The sequence below is a fragment of the Callithrix jacchus genome, chromosome 9, assembly GCF_049354715.1.
Source record: "Callithrix jacchus isolate 240 chromosome 9, calJac240_pri, whole genome shotgun sequence".
Lineage (NCBI taxonomy): Eukaryota > Metazoa > Chordata > Mammalia > Primates > Cebidae > Callithrix > Callithrix jacchus.
The window spans coordinates 73,883,235-73,906,622 of record NC_133510.1 but is presented as its reverse complement, the minus strand read 5'-3'; the positions used below and the strand labels follow the sequence as shown (position 1 = coordinate 73,906,622).

At 35.5% G+C, this 23,388-nt stretch overlaps 1 long non-coding RNA gene across 2 annotated transcripts in view; it reads left to right on the top strand.

Moving 5' to 3' along the window:
• LOC118144265 (uncharacterized) overlaps positions 1-23,388 on the top strand; it is a 437,346-nt gene that overhangs the window by 228,629 nt on the left and 185,329 nt on the right. Inside the window, exon 1 of one of the 2 annotated variants that reach the window (XR_013521932.1) lies at positions 19,154-19,266. The exons of the other annotated variant lie outside the window; for it this stretch is intronic. This is a non-coding gene — a long non-coding RNA (uncharacterized LOC118144265). Of the gene's footprint in view, positions 1-19,153; positions 19,267-23,388 lie in introns of those variants that run through there. 2 annotated transcript variants of the gene reach the window in all.

The window sequence follows — 23,388 nt, the reverse complement described above, 5'->3', positions numbered from 1 at the left end:
AATCATCCTGTACTTCTGGTGCCCAAAGAGAAGGCACCAGAAGGTTTCTGGGTCTTTCCCCCTGATTTATTCAGGTAAACAAAGTCAATATGAGAAGCCACTTAAAAATCCCTGTTTTTCAGAATTTCTATTGAGGAAGAAAATCTGAGGAATTTCACATCATGTGAAAAAGAAGTGCTGGTGAAATACAAGAAAGCAAAGTTCAAAGAAATGGTTTTCGTGATGCACTTTTGTGAATTAACGTGTTCTGAGTTTTTCATAAAGCTGTGTAATAACTTGCTGTTCTTTCAGCCTGCCAAGATCCCGTGCTGAGCCTCAGTGCTTTGCACTGGCTGTTCTTTCTGCCAAGAATCCCCCTTTCCCAATTCCTATTGGCTCTTTCTGTTTCTTTATTTCAGTCTCAGCTCAAATGTCTTCTCCTCAGAGGCCCTGCCATGGAGATCACACTATCCAATTTGGTGTTTTCATTAGAGTACTTATGACACAGAATCTGAGACTGAACACCATTCATTTGTTTATTATTTGTTCCTGCCAGTAGAATGTAAGCCCCATGTAGGCAGGGAATTTGTTCAGCTTAAGACTGCTGCAATCTTGTCTACATCATGAGCTTGATAAATGCTTGTTAGCAAATGAATGATTGATTTAGAGTAAAGCAAAAATGGTACACAGTTGTTTTACTTTAAGCAGGAATCATTTTCTTTTCCCAAGTTAGAAGCACAAATAATCTGCTTCAATATAATATATGCCAAGATCAGGTGAGAAATTGAAATTACTAAGTAACAAAGGAACAAAGACCCAGCTGGGAAAAAAAATTAATCTGTTCCCAAACTCCCAAGATATAAACCAGAAGCAGGTCCTGGATTTAATGCTTCTTATGCAGTCAATCAACATAACTGTCATCACCATATGAATATACATCTATTGCATAGCAAAACTGTGCCTCTCTTCTGAGGATACCTACAGGCAACAAGGAAGAAGCAGGTGATGCCTGCACATGAAAACCAGCACAAAAAACTGCATAGAGAATACAGGGATAGCTTAGCTCTGTGCCTCATCTCAGTCCCATTTTTGTTAATCTTCCAAGAGTATATGGTGCTGATCACTCACTACTTCTTAAAAATATTCTTCTCTCTTTTGAAAACAGTCCAGTGTTTGTCTACTGCACTGTTTTCTTTAGCAGCTCTTTTTCCTTGGTATTTTCCTTAAAAATGGATGTTCACTAGAATGCTACCGTTTGTTCTCTTCTTACAGTCTACCTGCTAGCCTGCCTTATCATCTTTATGCTTATGATGATGCCTTAACATATGCCTCTAACACTGACCTTTATCCCATTTCCCAGGCCTGAATTTCCAACACTTCCTGGACATCTTTGCATAGGTTTTCCCCTAGGTACCTAAAAAATATTATGCCACAAACTTAATCTGTTCTAGCATTTCTTCTCCTGCTTTTATTATTTTAGTTTTAATTGATCTAAGAAGCTATCTTCCGCTTCTTAGCTCACATCTCTCTAGCTATCTTCTTGTTATTCTCCTCCCCAGCATTTCTCTGTCACTGCTCTGTTCAGACTCCCATTGTTTTCCATGTTGGCTTTTGTAATAACTGAAATGGCTTCTTGCCTTCTGTCTCTGTTGTCATCAATTTATTTCCCTCTTTGGCAAACTCCTCCTCATCATAATCATCATTTCTGTGATCACTTACTTCCAGAAGAAATGTAATCATTTATTTACAGAAAAAATTTCCAATTATTTTAATGAAGGCCTAGAAGTTCTGCTGAAATCTGGCCCCCAGATTATTTTTCTAGCTTCACATGCCTCTACAGTCACGACACAGCCAGCCCCATTAGACTGTTTGTTCCCATTGGGCACTCCCTGGATCTCTTTTCTCTGTGCCTTTAGTCATGCTCTGCTCTAAGTCTGTGTACCTTTTTCAATTATTCCCGTTAAGAAATCCTATTTGCCATTTTACTTATTTATTTATTGATAATATTTTACTTATTAAGAGGAAGGGCAACGGAAATGAGGAAGTCTTTATATACCGAGGTTTAGGGTTCTATTAAACTCGTCACCCAAATAGTGAACATTCATAGGATGCCACTCATATGCTATTTATATTTAGAAGAATGTTTAAGACATGGAATTTGATGTGAAGCAGATACAGGTTTAAGTTCTGTCTTTGCCATATACTACTTATGGAACTTTGGGTGAGTTATAGAACTTCTCTATGCTTCAATTTATTTGTATATGAATTGGGGAATAATAATACTTCTTGTCTAATGTAGGGTGATTGTGAGGACTGATGAGTTATGAAAGTAAAGTGCTTAGCATAGTGCCTAGCATATAATAGGTTCTCAATTAAAGCTATCTATTAGTTCTTGTCATTGTTATTCTGAGCCTCTGTGTAGTCAAGTGCGATCCTAAGGTATCTTCATAACAAATATTAGATGGAGAGCAAGCTTTTCATGTAACTCTTTTATGTCTTTGGAGATAAAGTAGATATGTCTCATGACACAAAAGTTTTGGTTATATAATTTCCCAGTATGCATATTATCAGTCTTGCCTTTTGTCTATGGCATTTTAAAAAAGCAAGGCAAATAAGTATAAACATTAATTATGCTACAAAAAAAATTTTTAGTGATATAAAAACAAAAAATTTATAACCTGTTGTGAATTACAAAGATAACACAGTAACGTCATCAATATTGTCCTCTCTGCTTTCCTTTTGAACAACCATTGAAAGCTAAATTAATTTAGATTGCTGAAATATAATCTTGGCTATGGTTTTTGTCATCTTAAAGCCAAGAACAAAATTGCAGTTTAATTGGCTTCTATGATTTTGGCAATAAACGGTATAATTGATTTTACGTAGGAAATTTTGACCTTTTCAAAAGAATCAAGATTTGTTGTTTTACAACTTCTAAGAGTATTTAAACCTCAAAAGGGGGTGGGGAGAGAAAAAAGAGAGAGAAAGAGAAAAATCATAAAAAAAAATATAGCCTGGCCAAGTATCATTTTTGAATAAGAAATTGGACTAAAGTTATATTCGTGAGGTAATTTAAGCTTCATGAAAGAAAACTGGCATCACAAATACAGCATTATTATCTGCATGTGTGTTTATGTGACATCCATCAATATGCTAGAAAAATTTAGAGACAGATATTAGATAGATGTTATTAAACATGAGGGGTGTCAGGTTAACACTTGGAAGAATGCTGTATCCTGGATTTTCTAAGGAAATAGCAAAATTGTCTAGCCACAGTCTCTCCTTTGCCTAGATATATACCTAAAGTATTGAAAGACTGCTTATTTGGTTTCATTTAAAGTCTTTCCACAGGTAGAACCTGTTACTTGATCTCAATGATCTTTACTGGGAAAGTAGCTTCTGCTTTCTGAAAATTTTAGCTCTTTTCTGGTCATCATTGGTATGTAGTTGCTATTTTTGTAGCTCGCTTATTTAAGCAACATGGTCCACTGTTTCTGTTTGTATGTGCATCTGAAATTGGCTATTCTAAAAGTAATATATGCACATGAAAATAGATAAAGCTATATAAATATATAAAGCTTTAACTATATAATATCTATATATTCCTTTACTTTCATATGAAAGTAAAGCTTTTCTTTTTTTCATCCTGATCTAGCCCCTCAGATAAAATGTTTTGGTATCAGGACACTTCTTTTACTCTATTTTATTGTTATTTATTTTATCATAAAATTTTGAATTTATTTTTTGAGCAATGATTGACATATAAAAAGCTGCTATATATGTTTAATGTGTAATTTATGAGTTTGGGGATGAGTATACACTTGTGACAGCATCACTATCATCAAGGCCAGAAGCATGTATATTAATATTATCTCCCAAAGTTTCTTCACTCCCTTTATCATTGCTATTGTTTTTGTTCTTCATTTTGGTAAAAACACTAACCGTAAGGTTTATTCTCTTAGCAAATTTTAAGTTCGTGAGGTAATTTAAGCTTCATGAAAGAAAACTGGCATCACAAATACAGCATTATTATCTGCATGTGTGTTTATGTGACATCCATCAATATGCTAGAAAAATTTAGAGACAGATATTAGATAGATGTTATTAAACATGAGGGGTGTCAGGTTAACACTTGGAAGAATGCTGTATCCTGGATTTTCTAAGGAAATAGCAAAATAATACAATATTGTTAGATATATAGGCACTATGTTATATAGTAGATTTCTACAGCTAATCTTGCATAACTGAAATTTTGACCTTTCAACCATTTCATTCCTATTTTCCTCACCCTCCAGTCCCACACAATGACCATTCTATCCTCTGCTTCTATGATTCTATTTCAGAACAGTGGTGGAATGTGAAATATACATACAACAGAATATTATTTAACCTTAGAAAAGAAGGAAATCCTGCCTTTGTGACAACATGGATGGATCTGTAGGGCATTATATTAAGTGACATAAGCCAGACCAAAAAGATAAATACTGTATTATTTCACATACATATGGAATCTAAAATATATTTCCATTTCTTGGCTATTGTGAATAATGCTGTAATGAACATTGGAGTACACATATCCCTTTCGGATCCTGATTTCAATTTCTCTAGATATAGCACTCAAAATGGGTTGCTAAATCATATAGTAGTTATATTTTAGCTTTCTGAGTAACATCCATTCTATTTTCCATCATGTCTATACCAATTTACATTCTCACCAACAGTGTACAAGGATTCCCTTTTTCCCACATCTTTCCTAACACTTGTTATGTTTTATGTTTTTGGTAATAGCCATCCTAAAAGATGTGAGGTAGTATCTCACTGTGGTTTTGATTTGCATTTCCTTGATGCTTAGTGATGTTAAGTATCTTTTTATATGCCTATTGGCCATTTATATGTCTTTTTCTGAGAAATGTTTATTGAGGTCCTTTGTCAATTTAAAAAATAGGGTTGTTTGGTTTTTTGCTATGAGGTTGAAGGAATTTCTTATATAATTTGGATATTAACTTCTTCTCAGATGCATGGCTTGCAAGTATCTCACACTTCATAGATTGCCTTTTCCTTTTGGCATTTCCTTTGCTATGCAGAATCTTTTTAGTTTGATGTAATTTCATTTGTTTAACTTTGCTTTCATTGACTATGCTTTTGGGGACACATCTTAAAAAATCATTGCTAATACTGGTGTATAGGAGCTTTATCCTTATGTTTTCTTTTAGGAGTTTTGTGCCTTCAGGCCTTATATTTAAGTATATAATAGAGTTTTGTGTATGGCATAAGGGTTCAATTTTATTTTTTTTCTATGTGGATATCCAATTTTCTCTATGCTATTTGTAGAAAAGACTATCCTTTCGCTATGGTGTATTCTTTGTCTCCTTATAAAAAATTACTTAACCATATATGTGTAGGTTTATTTGTGTGCTTTCTATTTTGTTCCATTGGTCAATGTGCCTGATTTTATGCCAATATCAAACTGTTTTGACTATTATGGCTTTGTAATATAATTTGAAATGAGGAAGTGTGATGCCTCTAGCTTTATTCTTTTTGCTTAAGATTTTCTTGGCCATTTGATGTCTTTTGGCATTCCATATACATTTTAGGATCGTTTTTTCTAGTTCTGTGAAATGCATTGAATCTATAAATTGGAATTTTGATAAAGATTGCATTAAATCTGTAGGATCACATTGGGTAGTACAGACATTTTGGAAACATTAATTCTTCTAATCCATGATTATGAAATACCTTTCTATTTATTTGTGTATAATTCTATCAATGTTTTATAGATTTTTAATGTACTAGTTTTTCATCTCTTTAAATTTATTCCTAAAATTTTCATTCTTTTTGATGCTTATATAAATAGAATATTTTTGTCAATTTATTTTTTGGATAGTTTATTGGCAGGTATAGAAACATAACAGATGTTTTTATGTTGAGTTTGTATCCTGTAACTTTACTGAATTCATTTATTAGTTCTAACAGTTTTTTTAATGGACCCTTACGTTTGCCATATATAAGATTGTGTCAACTGCCAACAGGGACGATTTTACTTCTTCCTTTCTGATTTGAGTGCCTTTTTATTCACTTGTTTTTGCCTAGTTGCTCTGGCTAGAATTTCCAGTACTATCTTGAAAAGAAGTGGCAAGAGTGGGCAACCTTGTTATGTGCCTGAACTTGGAGGAAACAGTTTCCAATTTTTACTATTGGGTATGACATTTGATCAGGGATTTTCATGTATAGCTGTGATTTTGTTTTGCTAATTTCCTTCTATTCCTGGATTTTGCTTTGCTAATTTCCTTTCTATTCCTTCTATTACTGGTTCTATTCCTGGCGAATTTTCTTCTATTGGAGAGTTTTTGTCACAAACATTTAAAAAATCTTGTCAAACACTTTTTCTGCATCTCTTAAGACAATTTTGATTTTTAAAATTCTTTGTTCTGTTAATGTTAATGCTACATAAATTGATTTTCAAATGTTGAACCCCTCCTTTAATCCAAGCAGAAAGTCCCACTTGATCATACTGTATTATCCTTTTAATGTGCAGTTGAAATTAGTTTGCTAGTATTTAGTAAGGATTTTTGCATCTGTATTCATCAAGAATATTGGGCCTAATTTTCTTTTCTAGAGTTCTTATCTGGCATTGGTATCAGCATAATGCTGGCCTCATGAAATGAATTTGGAAGTATTTTCTCCTCTTCAGTGTTTTAGAAGAATTCGAGAGGGATAGGCATTAACTAAAAAAAAAAAAAGTTTGGAAGAAGTCACTAGTGAACTTATTTGGTACTAGGTTTTTCTCTGTTGGAAGATGTTTAATTATTGATTTAATCTCTTTACTCATTATTGGTTTATTCACATTTTCTATTTTATCACATTTCAGTCTCGGTAGGTTCTATATTTCTAGGATTTTTATCCATTTCTTCTAATTATCTACCTTATTGGCATTTAATTGTTCATATTAGTCTTTTACAAATCTTTCTGTTTCTGTGGTATCAATTGTAATGTCTTCTCTTTCACTTGCAATTTCATTTATCTGATTCTTCTTTCTTTCTTAATTTGGCTAAAGGAATGTCAATTTTATCTTTTCTAACAGTTAACTCCTACTTTCTCTGATTTTTTCTTCTATTGTGTTTCTAGTTTATATTTTATTTCTTTTCTGCTTTATTTGCTTCTTTCTGCTAACCTTCGTCTTATATTGTTCTTTTTTACGTCCTTGAGGAGTAAAGTCTTTTTATTTAAGATATTAATTTTTTTCTTAAGGGAGAAGTTTTTCCCTATAAACTTTCCTCTTAGAACCGCTTTTGCTACCTCCCATGCATTTTGGTAGGTTGCATTTCCATTTTCATTTGTTTCAATATATGTTTTTTGTTTCTCTTTTTATTTCTTCTTTGGCCCATTTGTTTTTCAGGAATGTGTTGCTTAGTTTCCATGTACTTGTAATTTTCCCACATTTTCTCCGGTTGTTGATTTCTAGTTTCATACCTATGTTGTCAGTAAAAATAGTTGATATGATTGCTATTATTTCAATCTTCTTAAATTTGTTAAGACTTATGTTTTGGCCTAATATATAACCTATACTGGAAAATATTTCATTTGCTGCGATTGGATAGAATGTTCTTATGTATATGTCAGATCCTTTTGGTCTAAAGTGTAGTTAAGTCCAATGGTTCCCTATTGATTTTCTGCCTGGATGATGTATCTGTTGTTGAAAGGGGGGTATTCAAGTCCTATATACATTTATTGTATTGCTGTTTCTCTCTTCAGATTTGCCAGCATTTGCTTTGTATATTTTGTGCCCTGATGTTTGTGATATATATATCTTTACAATGCTATACCTCTTGGTGAATTGGTTTCTTTAATTGTTATATAATGACTATTTTTTGTCTCTTTTGACAGTTTTTGACTTCAGATCTCTTTTGCCTAATATAAATATAGCTACCTCTACTCTCTTTTGGTTACCATTTGCAAGCAATATATATTTTAATCTCTTAATTTTGGCATGTGGTGTCCTTAAAACTAAAGTGAGCCTTTTTTTTTTTTTTAAAGCAGCATATAGTTTGATATTTAAAAAAAATTTAACCTATTCAGTTACTCTATTTCTTTAGATTGGTCAATTTAACCTTAAAATAATTATTGCTAGAGAGGACTTACTATTGTTGTTTGGAAAAATTGTTTTCTGATAGTTTTGGAGTTCCTTTGTTCTCTTCTTCTTCTCTTGCTATTTTTGTAATTTGATTTTTTTGTAGTGGTAGCTTTTATTCCCTTCTTTAAATCTTTAATGTATCTATTACAGGTTTTTGTTTCTTTGTAAGTATCCAAAGGCTTACATAAAACCTCCTATAGTTACAGTAATCTATTTGACGCTGATATAAACTTTATTTTGATTACATACAAAAACTCTACATGTTTATTCCCTCCACATGTTATATTATTGCTGTCATAACTTACATCTTTTTATATTATGCACTCATTAATAAATTATTTTACCTATATATTTAAAAAAATATTTATGACTTTAAACCTTTACACTAGAGTTAGTGATTTTCACATCACAATTTCAGTATTAGAGTATTCTGTATTTAACCATATATGTACCTATGCTGGTGATTTGCATACCTTTATATATTTTTATGTTAGCATTCTTTTGTTTCAACTTGAAGGACTCCCTTTAGCATTTTCTATAAGGCAGATCTGTGGGGATGAACTTCGCCAGCTTTTGTTTGTCTGGGAAACTGTATTTTTCCATTACTAAAGGATAGATTTGCTGGGTTTATTATTCTTAGTTAGCAGGGTTTTGTTTTTGTTTTTGTTTGTTTCACTTTGAAGATATCTACCCACTTTCTCCTGGCCTGCAAGGTTTCTGTTGAAAAATTTGCTGACAGTCTTATAAGGATTCCCTTATATGTGACAAGTCACTTTTTCTTGCTGCTTTCCAAATTCTCTCTTTCTCTTTGACTTTTGACAGTTTGATTATAATGTGTCTCTGTGAACACCTTTTTATGCTCAATCTATTTAGAATTCTTTATGCTTCTTGGATCTAGATGTTCATTTCCCTCTTCAGACTTAGGAATTTTCTGACATTATTTCTTCAAATAAGATTTCTGCTTCTTTTCCTTTCTCTGCTTTTTCTGGAATTCTATAATGTGTAGGTTGGTTTGCTCAATGGTGTCTCATATGTCCCATAAGCTTTCTTCATTCTTTTCCATTCTTTTTTCTTTTGGTTTCCCCAACTGGATAATTTCGAATAATTTGCTGTTGAGTTTCCTGATTCTTTCTTCTTTTGGACTGAGTCTGCTGTTGAAGCTTTCTATTGAATTTTTTATTTCAGATATGTACTTCAGCTCCAGAATTTGTTTTTTTTTAAAAAATTATTTTTATTTCTTTGTTTAACTTTCCATTTTGTTAATGTACTGTTTCCATGACATTGTTTCACTGTGTATCTGTGTTCTTTGTAGCTCAGTGAGCTTCTTTAACACATTTTTAAAAAATTATTTGTCAGGCAGTTCAGAGTCTTTATTTCTTTGGCAAAAGCCCCTGGAGTGTTACTTTGTTTCTTTGATGGTGCTGTATTTCCTTAATTCTTTGTGTTCCTTGAAGCCTTGCCTTGGTGTCCTAACATTTGAAGAGGCAGTCACTTTCTCCTGTCTTTATTGGCTGAATTCTGGAGAGAAAGATCTTCCCCAGTGAACTTGACCTGAGATTCCAGTGATCTCTCAGACTTCTATTGAAGCACTCACTCAATTTCTCTTGTTCTATCTTAAGGGGAATGTCTTAGGATTATATGCCTTCTCTTGATCCTGTAAGGCTAGACTTAGTGCTGAGAGCTTCTTGTTTTCCCCAAGGCAGTGCCCTGAGGCATTCCCTAGGTCAGAACCTGAGGTTTCTATACTTTCTCCAAAACCAGCAGACTCAAGCTGGTGGCTAAGATCTGCCCCTGCTATTGGTATTTGTGTGCTCTCTGTGGGACTTCGCATAGGTTGCGATGAAGATGCACAGGGTGCCACCCATGGGTGGTCATATATCAGTTAGTGGTAGTTGTCTTCAGGTGAGGTTTTCTGCAGGGTTCATGGGCATGTCTCTTAGTTGAGTCAGTTAGCAAGTTAGCAAGATGTGAGACTGGATGTTAAAATCTGTGCACCAGTTGCTGTGTGCTTCTGTCTCTTCTCTGGGCTCCTAGCTGTTCCTAGATGATTCAGCTGTACTGATGCCCTCACTGTTCTGGTGGGCAGCATAGAAGTGGGCCTCTTGGTCAACTATATTCCATAGGCCAAGGAAGATGAGTGCACACTGCGCTCTTACTTTCCCTATGGGGAATATTGTGGGCAAAGGGGTTCTCTCTCAGTACCAAGTTGTGTTGCCTTTGAGGTAGAATAATAAGGGTAAAGTAAAAATGCTCTTCATAGGTGGTTGCCAACATCAGTGTTTCTGAGGAGAGGTGGTCTGGAACCTCTTATTCTAGCATCTTGCTGATGTCACTCCCATCAGGACTCTTAGAATCTAAGAAATTATTGAAGACCCCAAAAAGCTTTTGCTAATTTATCAATGTTCATATGAAAGGTTTAAACTAAAAATAATAAAATGTGAATAAAAAACCATAATAATAAACTACCCATTAACATTGAAAACTGTAATTTAGTAAAATATGTTTTAAAATGTCAGTCATAATTAGAAGAGTGCTATTCTTTGTATTCTTACAAATCTCTTTAAAGCCTGATTAATAAAAGATAGTGGTCTTCAATCTGTAGCCTCTAGAATCGTCCACTGTACAGTGTCAAAATGAGAGTGAAATAGGCAAATATAATAAAAATGATATTGTTATAAAAATAGTTTTGACCTTATCTGGGGTCCTAGTCTGTACTTAGAGAATTGCTGCCTCAAACAAAATTATTTTTCAACATTTCTGGATTTGAGTTTTCTTTCACATGTTAAATAGTATACTTACACCTCTAGTTATTTACCTTCTAGTTAAATTTGTATCTAATCACTTCCTTCTCTATATTTCATTCATTTATTTTTTCCTAATTTTTTATTTTTGCTACTTTTATTGGTTATTTTTGTAACTTTAAATAATATCTTTACATTGTCTCCTGATGAATGTCAGAACATTTTCTTTCCTTCCAATAATATAAAATAAAAACTTTATTAGACTTTAGTTTGCTTACATTTCATCTCCATTTCTCTTTCCCCACTTCTCTTTCAAAATCTGCCAACAGTACCCTTAATTTACATGGTCAAATTTTTCAGCAGTTACTTTATTTAAATTAGGGCTTCCACACTTTGCCTATAAATTGAACTTGAAATGGAAAATAAGAAGAAGCACTTAAATTGTGATGACTATGTAAATATTTCTATGTGTAAAAATTCCAAAAAAAAATAATAAAATTTTACATCTTTAAATTTGTACTGTTTGGAGGAATACATCTCAAACATGAAAGTCAAATAAATTCTCTTTTCTCAGATGCCTGTTGCTGTAAACAATGACATTTTAGTATTTTCTTACTTGGATCCTAATTTTCTTGTATAATTTTTATCCTTCTTAAAGTTTGTAATTGCTTTTTGTGTATTGGTATGAGTGTATGCATGTGTGTGGGTTTATAGGAGGAACTTGGGCCTTAAAAATAACTATATGCCTAAGATAATTCAAGTTCTTAAATATACTATTTGTTGGATACATAGATATGTGTTCTAGGCCTGCTGCAGAAACATTATTATAGATTATCTTGCACTTTATGTCTTCCATTTTTCAGTTTCCACTTTAGTTTAGCTGTAGCGCATCTTCAAGTAACTTTTTTTCCTTTAATTGTTTTTTTAAATTGCATTTTAGGTTTTGGGGTACATGTGCAGAACATGCAAGATAGTTGTATAGGTACACACGTGGCAGTGTGATTTGCTGTCTTCCTCCCCTTCACCCACATCTGGCATTTCTCCCCATGCTATCCCTCCCCAGCTCCCCCGACCCCGTGGTCCCTCCCCTATTCCCCCCAATAGACCCCAGTGTGTAGTGCTCCCCTCCCTGTGTCCATGTGTTCTCATTGTTCATCACCTGCCTATGAGTGAGAATATGCGGTATTTCATTTTCTGTTCTTGTGTCAGTTTGCTGAGAATGATGTTCTCCAGATTCATCCATGTCCCTACAAAGGACACGAACTCATCATTTTTGATTGCTGCATAATATTCCATGGTGTATATGTGCCACATTTTCCCAGTCCAGTCTATCATTGATGGGCATTTGGGTTGGTTCCAGGTCTTTGCTGTTGTAAACAGTGCTGCAACGAACATTCGTGTGCATGTGTCCTTATAGTAGACCGATTTATAGTCCTTTGGATATATACCCAGTAATGGGATTGCTGGGTCAAATGGAATTTCTATTTGTAGGTCCTTGAGGAATCACCACACTGTCTTCCACAATGGTTGAACTAATTTACACTCCCACCAGCAGTGTGAAAATGTTCCTATTTCTCCACGTCCTCTCCAGCATCTGTTGTCTCCAGATTTTGTAATGATCACCATTCTAACTGACGTGAGATAGTATCTCAATGTAGTTTTGATTTGCATTTCTCTAATGACCAGTGATGATGAGCATTTTTTCATGTTTGTTGGCCTCGTGTATGTCTTCTTTTGTAAACTGCCTGTTCATATCCTTTGCCCAGTTTTGAATGGGCTTGTTTGTTTTTTTCTTGTAAATCTGTTTGAGTTCTTTGTAAATTTTGGATATCAGCCCTTTGTCAGATGGGTAAACTGCAAAAATTTTTCCCCATTCTGTTGGTTGCTGATTCACTCTAGTGACTGCTTCTTTTGCTGTGTGGAAGCTTTGGAGTTTGATTAGGTCCCATTTGTCTATTTTGGTTTTTGCTGCCAATGCTTTTGGTGTTTTGGTCATGAAGTCCTTGCCTACTCCTATGTCCTGAATGGTTTTGCCTAGATTTTCTTCTAGGGTTTTATGGTGCCAGGTCTTATGTTTAAGTCTTTAATCCATCTGGAGTTAATTTTAGTGTAAGGTGTCAGGAAGGGGGTCCAGTTTCTGCTTTCAGCACATGGCTAGCCAGTTTTCCCAACACCATTTATTATACAGGGAATCCTTTTCCCATTGCTTGTTTTTGTCAGGTTTATCAAAGATTGTATGGTTGTAGATATGTTGTGTTGCCTCCGATGCCTCTGTTCTGTTCCATTGGTCTATATCTCTGTTTTGGTACCAGAACCATGCTGTTTTGATCACTGTAGCCTTGTAGTATAGTTTGAAGTCCGGTAGTGTGATGCCTCCCGCTGTGTTCTTTTTGCTTAGAATTGACTTGGCTATGTGGGCTCTCTCTTGGTTCCATATGAAGTTCGAAGTGGTTTTATCCAGTTCTGTGAAGAAGGTCATTGGTAGCTTGATGGGGATAGTGTTGAGTTTGTAAATTACTTTGGGCAGTATAACCATTTTCATGATATTGATTCTTCCTAACCATGAACATGAAATGTTTCTCCATCTGTTTGTGTCCTCTTTTATTTCATTGAGCAGTGGTTGGTAGTTCTTCTTGAAAAGGTCCCTTATGTTCCTTGTAAGTTGTATTCCTAGGTATTTTTTTCTCTTTGTAGCAATTGTGAATGGCAGTTCATTCTTGATTTGGTTCTCTTTAAGTCTGTTATTGGTGTAGAGGAATGCTTGTGATTTTTGCACATTGATTTTATATCCTGAGACTTTGCTGAAGTTGCTTATCAGTTTCAGGAGTTTTGGGCTGAGATGATGGGGTCTTCTAGATATACTATCATGTCATCTGCAAATAGAGACAATTTGGCTTCTTCCTTTCCTATTTGAATACCCTTTATTTCTTTTTCTTGCCTGATTGCTCTGGCTAGAACTTCCAGTACTATATTGAATAGGAGTGGTGAGAGAGGGCATCCTTGTCTAGTGCCACATTTCAAAGGGAATGCTTCCAGTTTTTGTCAATTCAGTATGATATTGGCTGTTGGTTTGTCGTAAATAGGTTTTATTATTTTGAGATACATTCCATCAATACCCAGTTTATTGAGGGTTTTTAGCATAAAAACCAGAAATGCCAGATGTGGGTGAAGGGGAGGAAGACAGCAAAGACATAAAGGGCTGTTGAATTTTGTCAAAGGCCTTCTCTGCGTCAGTTGAGATAATCATGTGGTTTTTGTCTTGGTTCTGTTTATGTGGTGAATTACGTTTATAGACTTGCATATGTTGAACCAGCCTTGCATCCCTGGGATGAATCCTACTTGATCATGGTGGATAAGCTTTTTGATGTGCTGTTGCAATTGGCTTGTCAGCCTTTTATTGAAGATTTTTGCGTCTATGTTCATCATGGCTATTGGCCTGAAGTTTTCTTTTCTTGTTGAGTGTCTGCCAGGTTTTGGTATCAGGATGATGTTGGTCTCATAAAATGATTTGGGAAGGATTCCCTCTTTTTGGATTACTTGGAATAGTTTCAGAAGGAATGGTAACAGTTCCTCTTTGTGTGTCTGGTAGAATTTGGCTGTGAACCCATCTGGACCTGGGCTTTTTTTGTGTGGTAGGCTCTTAATTGCTGCCTCAACTTCAGGCCTTGTTATTGGTCTATTCATAGTTTCGACTTCCTCCTGGTTTGGGCTTGGGAGGATGCATCTGTTCAGGAATTTATCCATTTCTTCCAGGTTTACTAGTTTATGTGCATAGAGTTGTTTGTAATATTCTCTGATGATGGTTTGAATTTCTGTGGGATCTGTGGTGATTTCCCCTTTATCATTTTTTATTGCATCTATTTGGTTGTTCTGTCTTTTCTTTTTTATCAGTCTGGCTAGTGGTCTATTTTGTTGATCGTTTCAAAAAACCGGCTCTTGGATTTATTGATTTTTTTGAAGGGTTTTTTTGTGTCTCTATCTCCTTCAGTTCTGCTCTGATCTTAGTTATTTCTTGTCTTCTGCTAGGGTTTGCGTTTTTTTGATCTTGGTCTTCTAGCTCTTTCAATTTTGATGATAGGGTCTTCCAATATCTTTAGTAACAGATTTAAAATTCTCTTGATTGAAATGAAATTATTTTTGTTTCCTCTGCGTTCAGTTCTACTTGGTTGTCTTTGTCTTTCTCCTGGTGTTGATGAGTTTTCTCAAATGTTTTTTAGTTCTAGGTTTTATATTCATATTTGTGAATGAAGAATTAGGTTCATTTATATAGATAACTGCTTTGTTGTTTACCTGACTTTACCAGCCTACGTCGTGAATGAGAGCATTTACTGAGCTCAGCGTAGTGTAGACAGCTTGCTAGCCATTTGACCTTACTGCAGGGTTGGGACAGAAAGGCAGAATCCTGTATTCCCACCTCCACAAGAGTTGTGAAAACAATGAGGAATCTATTATGTGTCTTTACTGCCCTACTTGAAATCCAGAGTTTTTTAAGGCAATGTGTCAGTCTGTTCATTGTAAATTACCAAATTTCAGATATTCTGGCTACTATGACAGCTCTAGAGTCTGGAAAGTCCACTAGCAAGGCACCAGCAGGTTTGGTGATTCCGATGTCAAGAGCATGAATCCTTCAGAGCAGAGGGAGGCTTTGTCTTTGCAGTGGTGGAAGGTAGAAGGGCCAAGAGACAAATGTATTTTTATAATGGCAGTAATCTTACCCATGAGGTAGGAACCCTTATGGCCTAATCACTTCTCAAAAGTTTCACTTCTTAATATTGTTAAAATGATAAATTTCAACATAAGTTTTGGAGGGGACAACCACTCCACAGCAGGCAGATAGCTCAATCACTTCACAAAATTTTTTTGCTTCAAACTTGGGTACACATGAGAGGCTGGAAAAGTCAACCAATTCAGGTTTTCTGCAAACAATTTTCAACCAGTTACCATTTCTCCCTCTTTTTTCTTCTTATTTACATTTCCAGTTAATTCTTAGTCCTGTTATCTCTTTAACTGCTACCTGGGGTTGGAATGAGGTTGCAAAGAGAGCAATGAAAAACTACTTTTTCTTTTACTGATGTCTTCTCTTATGGATCCAAGGGTTGTAATGACAAGTGTTCTTCAGTAAATGTTGGATTAAGTTAAACAAGGCATTCAGGGCTGGGTGCGGTGGCTCACACCTGTAATCTCAACACTTTGGGAGGCCAAGGCAGGTGAATCATGAGGTCAGGAGACCAAGATCATTTTGGCCAACATGTTGAAACCTCATCTCTACTAAAAATACCAAAAATTAGCTGGGTGTGGTAGTGGGCACATGTAATCTCAGCTACTCAGAAGGCTGAGGCAGGAGAATTGCTTGAACCAGGATGACAGAATTTCCAGTGAGCCAAGATTGTACCACTGCATGCCAGCCTGGGTAACAAGAGCAAAACTTTGTCTCAAAAAAAAAGGCATTGTTTCGTTTACTCTTAAGCCTGGTTCAAATAACAAGTCTGGCCAATTCTTGTGCTTTACTTATATCCTGAGAAGACAGCATTTGAGTCTCATGACAATGGGAATGTCATCTAGGCAAGCTTGTTTAATTGTTTAACTGACGAATTAATTGGTGAAACATCCTGCTGAAGTATTCTTAAGTGGCCTGCTCTTTATGTTTCAAATATTATCTTAGGAAACCTGACCGATAGGCCTGTAACTTTGGCTAAAGTTGAGAGAGGTGTGGACTCATCTGAAAGCTCATGGAAGCTCCAAAAGGAGTCGTTTGGAATATAATCTGTGATTCTGGACACAGAGAAAAAACCCTGCATATTAAATAAAGTGAAACAATTTGATTTGATGAATGCATGTTCTTACATTTCTATAGTAGTCTTTCAGCATGACCCTCCCCATGATGTACATAAGTCTTTATGAAGAAAACATGAAAGTTTGCCAAATGACATTTTTAGGAAGCGTTTAATGAGTGCCAGTATGCCTACAGGGCACTAAAAGAAGGAAAACAAATGCTGCATTTCATTGATGTCAGCAATAGCTTGTAAACCTCAGACGTGATTTCACACCCAGAGATTGCTCCACTGCCCAGAATGAAAAACCATTTTCAAGGGAACTCCTGGCACCACTTTTAAGAGCACTTCGTGAATGGCCATGCTATAGCCTTCGTGTGAAGGGTAGTGAAATGGCAGCTGGTAAGTACATAAGCTCTCGCCTCGAGAGGTCTGAGTTCATAATCAGACTTGCTTTGGCCACAAGAAGAAGTTTACTTCGTTCATTTTTGTTCCTACATAGCCTCATTAGAAAACCACCACGCCATTTAGCTTGGTTTGCTCAATTGGCAGCATCTGTTGAAGAGGAGGCCAAAGGTTGGGTAAACAGGGCCTGGCTGAGGTGTGTTGGCTCTGCTGAGTGGAATTCTGCCCACCACCTGCCTGGGCTTGAGCTTTCTTTAGGCCAAGCACTATTAATCCTTCTCTGTCATGAACACTAAATCCATATTAAAATTTTTCTGTTTTAATTTAGAACTAATTCATGAGGTATTTGCTCTTCTGAAGTTGGAATCTGTAAAGATTTAAAATATGAGACTGACTGGTAAGTACAACTGTTGGACTAGGATGGGGTCCTATTTTTGAAAACATTTTGTTTTCATCACATCAGGGAATTCTTGGCCTCTCCAGCTATTAGTATATTACTGTCACCTTTTTTGTAAGTTGGAAGTGAGGTGTGAACATTTAAGGTTTTCCACCTGAGACCTTTGGAAATAATGGCAAAAGTAAAAATGGAAGGCTTGAGAAATATTGACAAGTTTTACACTTTCTGCATCGTTAATTTTAAGGAACTTCTTGTTCCAATACAATATAAATCCAGCAGATTTGAGAGTTGAGATAGAAAGTTCCCACATGGGCTTTTCTGCTGCTCCATACTGGAGCACCTGCTCGAGCCAAAGCGGGTTTTCTTTCTTTTGGCTGTCATCAACTGTACCATCCTCTCTTGCCTTTGCCTAGTGTGACTGCTGCTCTAGAGCGTAGCACACTGGCCTTTTTAGTTTTAAAAGAAACTGCAAACTAGCTTCAATCTTCCTAAGCTGTTTATAAAAATTTAAAAATCTCCTCTTTTACGTAGGCATGCATGTGCCATGGTGGTTTGCTGCACCAAAACCTGTCATTTAGGTTTTAAGCCCCACATGCATAAGGTGTTCGTTCTAATGCTCTCCCTCTACACGTGTATCTATCCCTAAACGTAAAGTAAAATTACAAAAATAAGAACTCCTCTGAAAACAGTGTAATAAATTAGACATTGTCATGAATTCAGACCAAAGAACAGTCGGGAGGAATCTTTTCTAAATTTTGGGAAAAATATTCAAAAATATTTTCAGTGTTTTTAAGTAATAGGAGTTGATTATCCCGTGACAGACAAGTTTTTAGGTGAAATGTAAATGATCCGCTGTTCACTTGATAGCTGCTCCAGTTCTGCTATCTGGGGAGAGAGAGCAGAAACATTTAAGAAGCAGAGATTGTCAGAAGATGAAAATTCTCACATTCATTGTAACTTAGAGGACACAGAACATCTGAGGTTATATTCTGTCATCTATCAGAAGCAAAGAAGTGAGGGTATACAGTGCATTTCTACCTGCAATCTAAAAGACAAACGTGTTTTTGAGAGGCTTTGATTCTGTTTCTGAATGGTATTTTCAATATCTCACAACAGAGTAGAGAATGCAGGGGAAAAAATCAGGGTTCAGATCAAGTCTGACTTCATTAAGCCTTTTATCCTCAGAGAGTATCATTTATTTAGCAGGTATTAATGTAAGTTTTGGAGATACAGTGATAACTAAAGAGGTTTAGCTTCCAAGGTTCTTACATTTTAGTAAAAGAGACAGCCTCTACGTTCATGAAGAGAACTGTGAACAGGCTGAGTTTCACCCTACTTGCAAAGCCTACCGTAGTTTCATGAATGCTGTTACAATAGATGAGACTTCTGGGTCAGAAATAAAGGACAGTTATTACTAACAGCAGTAGCAGTTGCCAGAGAGTCAGCATTTATTTCCAGGTTTCCTTAACTCCAGTTCCACAGAGTGACTGTGAAGAGGGCCAGAGGATACTTGCAAAAGCTGGAGAGGAACTTTAAGTTTAGGAGCCTACATCCTTAGTAATGGTTAGTAAGCCTGCCTTTCCTTTGGTTTGATGACAAACATTATCTTTATTATGCTGGGCAGTGAGCCTTCCTGCCCTTTTCACCAAAGGGAGGCATTATCTGTATCTTCCAAGGCTATTCACCATAACAAAGTCCTTGAAAAGGTAGTTTGGAATAAAGAACAGTCAGTGACTCATTTGCAAGACATGCAGAAACACAAGAGATCCATGGAGAATTCTTTTCCAGCAGTTCAAAGCGATGGCCTGATTTGTCAGAGTAAAGACAGCTCTGCTTATATGGGTAAGTAGTAGTTATTCATATGCTGCCTTCTGGGACTTATGGTTGTGACTACAATACCCAAAAAGGCATGTCTTCATTTGGGGCAGAGGAGGAGCTGGGCTGAGCCAAAGAAATTTGCCATGTGATGATTCTGTTGGCAGCACCCAGAAAACTTCACAGTCCTATGATAGCATGAAACATTAGCTATGCACCTCATGGCCAGAAGTGCTGGGCTGCAGGTGCCAGCCAGGCCAGCTACCATGTGATCAGGCATCTAGCCAGGAGGGGGCTGAGGGACTTGGAGGAGAGATGAGAGCCAGTCACAGAATAATTGCATTAAAAAAACAAAAACAAAAAATATTCCATTGTTTTTGAAGTAAATTAGCCTAAATAAGTGTTACTTCTTGGCCAAGATTTCTTTTACTTTATATAAGAATTTAGAAACAGCCATTTGAATTTCTTGAAAGTTGGTAAAAACAAAATATGCTTGTAAGCTGCCTGCCATTTCAGCCTTAGTTAACTTTTATGGATGATCTTTAAACTCCTAGAAAACAAATGTATAATAGAAATGCTGACGTAGACAGACTTGACTGTAAAAAGATGCAGTGGAAGCTGATATAGATATCATGGAATTTTTCAGGAAGAATTTCATAACAGAACATTTGGTTTAATAATAAAATTGAAGCTTAATAACAAAATTAAGTAAACATAAGAAAAAAATTACTACTGGTGGGAGGGTTGTATAAAACAAAGTGTTTCTTGGTCAGAAACCCAAGAATACACAGAATAAATCTCTTGAAATTCCTATTGTACATATGTCTGGTGTAACAAACTGACTTTAGGCAAATTGTCTTTGAATTCTCAGACCCATGATCTGGATTCTTCTTCACTAATAGTGTTAACAAAAATAGTTGTTGTGTAACTTATTTTATAGGCTGCTTAGGAGAGAAGTTACTGTGCATTTTATTAGTCTTATTCCATTTTTTAATTTTAATCCCCCTCCTCTGCATATCCTGTCCCCAGGCTTGCCATATATAAGCTGGAAAATAGTATTTGTTTCTGAAATTATCACATAAAACTTTACAAAGTACTTTTGCATAATAGTTGTGTTTGATTTCATGTAGTTCTAATGATTAGATATGTCATAGAGCGATTACTATCTCCTTTTATAGATGGAGAGACGAAGAAAGAGATAACTTCAGGAATTGCCTAGAGTCATTTAGTGAGGGACAGTACAAAACAATGGATTGTCAAAAAGATACTACGATCTGGTTTTCTCTGAAATAATATTGTTATGTAAACAGCTTGTTTACTTGGTGGGATGACAACTTCTGGCTTAATTACTCTTACAATTTTATAGGAGGTATATTCATTTAATGAAGTGATCTCCATTTAAAACTAATAAAATATGTTAATAAACAAACCAATGACACACACACACACATATGCACACATGTGCATAAACACACAAAAGTGTTTTCTGTGGTCTAATTTTGTAAGAGGCCAAATTAAACCAGTTCTGCCAATGCCTCAGAAAGGAAGGAAGGGAGGAAATTAAAGAAGGAGAGAAGAATGCCAGCAATGCCTGAGATTCTTTTGTGAATCTTAACTTCTTGCTTATGAAAATGTCAGACATAGAGACAGAACTGCTGGAAGATTTGAGATTCAGAGAGTGACTTTCCATTTAAAGGAATTACACAGTCTATTTTGTGAAAAAATCAGGGAAACATTAAAAAATTTATTATTCAATAAATACAGTTTTAGAAAGCAATTATTTTCATTAAGGAGATGAATTTAACAATTAAAGACACATTAAATGTATCCAATAATTAATTATATCTCATGCAATTTTGAATTGCTTTCCTTTCCAGTTTAAAAAATAATTTTTAGGGCTAATTTTGTAGTAAAGGTAATAGAAACTGGCATTTTCATAGTGAAGAAAGCTTCACCCATGAAATGGGTATTGTGTTCATCAGTAACTTAGCAAATAGAATTAGGAAGCTGTGTCTGTATTAATATAAATATAGATATTGAAGTCTTTATAGTAAAGAAACTTGAGGTCAAAAGAGATATAACAGCTATAACCCTTCTTATGCACAGAGAATAGTGACAGTCATAAAATGCAAAACAATAGGAGACCATGGAGACCCATTCAGCTTATGCTGTTTCTGATAATAACCCCAAAGGATATATCAGCCAAATTTGTTGTTTTCTGCAATACCTGTGGTAAGCTTTGAAATAAAAGTCCCCCTTAACCTTCACTTCTCCTCTGCATGCAGACATAGAGAAATATGAAAGGAATAATTTGTTTCCCCCTGAACTTGCTCTTGGAAAAGTTAGAAGTAGACTGAAATTTAGTAAAGCTTATAGAATTTACCAAAGTTCACGAACAGTGTTATGGCTATTTGTGTGGTTCTCTGCTCCCAGATACATACCTTGCTAGGTACACAAGAGTTTAAAATTTCACCAATAAATTTATTACTTTGAATTTTAGGTGCCTTGGGTCATTGAGAATCTGTCTGTGAGGGATAACGTGTAGCATAGGATGTGACACATTGTGAGTGTCCAGTAAACGTTTTTGAATGGAGGCTTTATTACCTTCTTATGGGGGTCAGTTGACAGTCAAGTGAGGTTACCTTAGGTCCTCAGTTAAGACAAAGAGAGCATACAGAGAGTATCACAGAGGCTGGGAGGGAAGCCATGGCAAATGGAAGAGAGGACCAAACAACCACTGTTTAGTTTATTGATTGGTTGAAGCTTTGTCGTTCCCTTAATCATATGCTGGGCTTGTTTTTTCCCTTCTTTTTACTCTTTCTCCTTTATTGTGTTTCCCCTTTCAGATCTTTCCTTCTTCCTTCTTTTCTTTCCCATCTGTACAGTCTCAAAATGGATTTAAGTTTGCACTAGAAGTCAGCATTATGAGAAGTATAGGTAACATGAAAAATAAGTAATTTGTACTTGTGTCAAATTAGAATTATTTTAATCAGCTATGAATCAAGTCAATAATTTCTCATCTATATATTTCTTGTGTCTTTATTTTAGGATATTTGTGGTCATTAAACACATTTTAAAATATTGTGCATTTTACTCTTTAAATTTACATAAGAGCAGCCAACTCATCTTGCCATCTTTGTTTGTTTTTTAATTTCAATGGTTAGCATTATATAAATCTTGACTGATTGTCAAAAGTAGTGAGATTACTACTTAATATCTGAAATTAAAAGACAAAGCTGAACTGTTTGCTTATAGCAAGGGAGAACTAGGTCAATCAGGCACAGTCTCCTGAAGAAGAGTAGACTGCTGATTATATACAGGGTTTTTGGACAGCATGGGGCTCAAGGATTAGCATATTTTAAGAGGCATAAGTAGATTGACATCATCTGTTCAAGCATGGTTACTCAGTTTAGATTCTTGTTGATTGGTTGGCATTCAGAGCCATGTTTTTTAGAGTGACTCTGTTCCTCATTGGTTGTCTTTCAGAAGTGAGGGATGGCCATGGATTGATTGGCTTTCAAAAGCATGTTAATTGAGGCAAAATTGCCATCAATCAATTGGATGGATTTAAAAGTTGTTCTTAGGACTGCTTGCTATCATGGTTAAAGAACAATCACTCTTTTTCCAAAGATTGTATCGATCTTTGTATTCTAACTCCTTATTCGGATGAATAGGCAGGAAGATTGCAAAAATATTCACTCCTGTTGTTTATCTTCAAGAAGATGAAGTTTCATTTTTAATCAGCATGATTTCATTCGGTTTTTGTTTGTGAATTGGACCATTAGTTTGGACAGCAACTATGCAGAAGCATTCAAGACAATGAACAATAAATATTGAATAACTATGACATGAACAGGTTTAAGTATTATAAGTAAGGCCTAGAAGATGCTATAGAACTGTGACAAAAGATTTTCAGGCCTGATCAAGAAGGTAATACTTCCCCAAGTCTATTTTAGGAAGACAGGATGCCTTTTTCTTTTAGCTTCAATTATTCCACCTCACCTATAGTAAATAACATGAAGTGGGAACAGTGGTGTACCAACCCCCAGTTGGCCAAAATAAGTAAATAAAATCCAAGTTTGCCTGATTGGGTTAAGAAGTTAAACTAGTCTATTGTGCCATTCTTGACTGTGTTGATTTCTTACTATG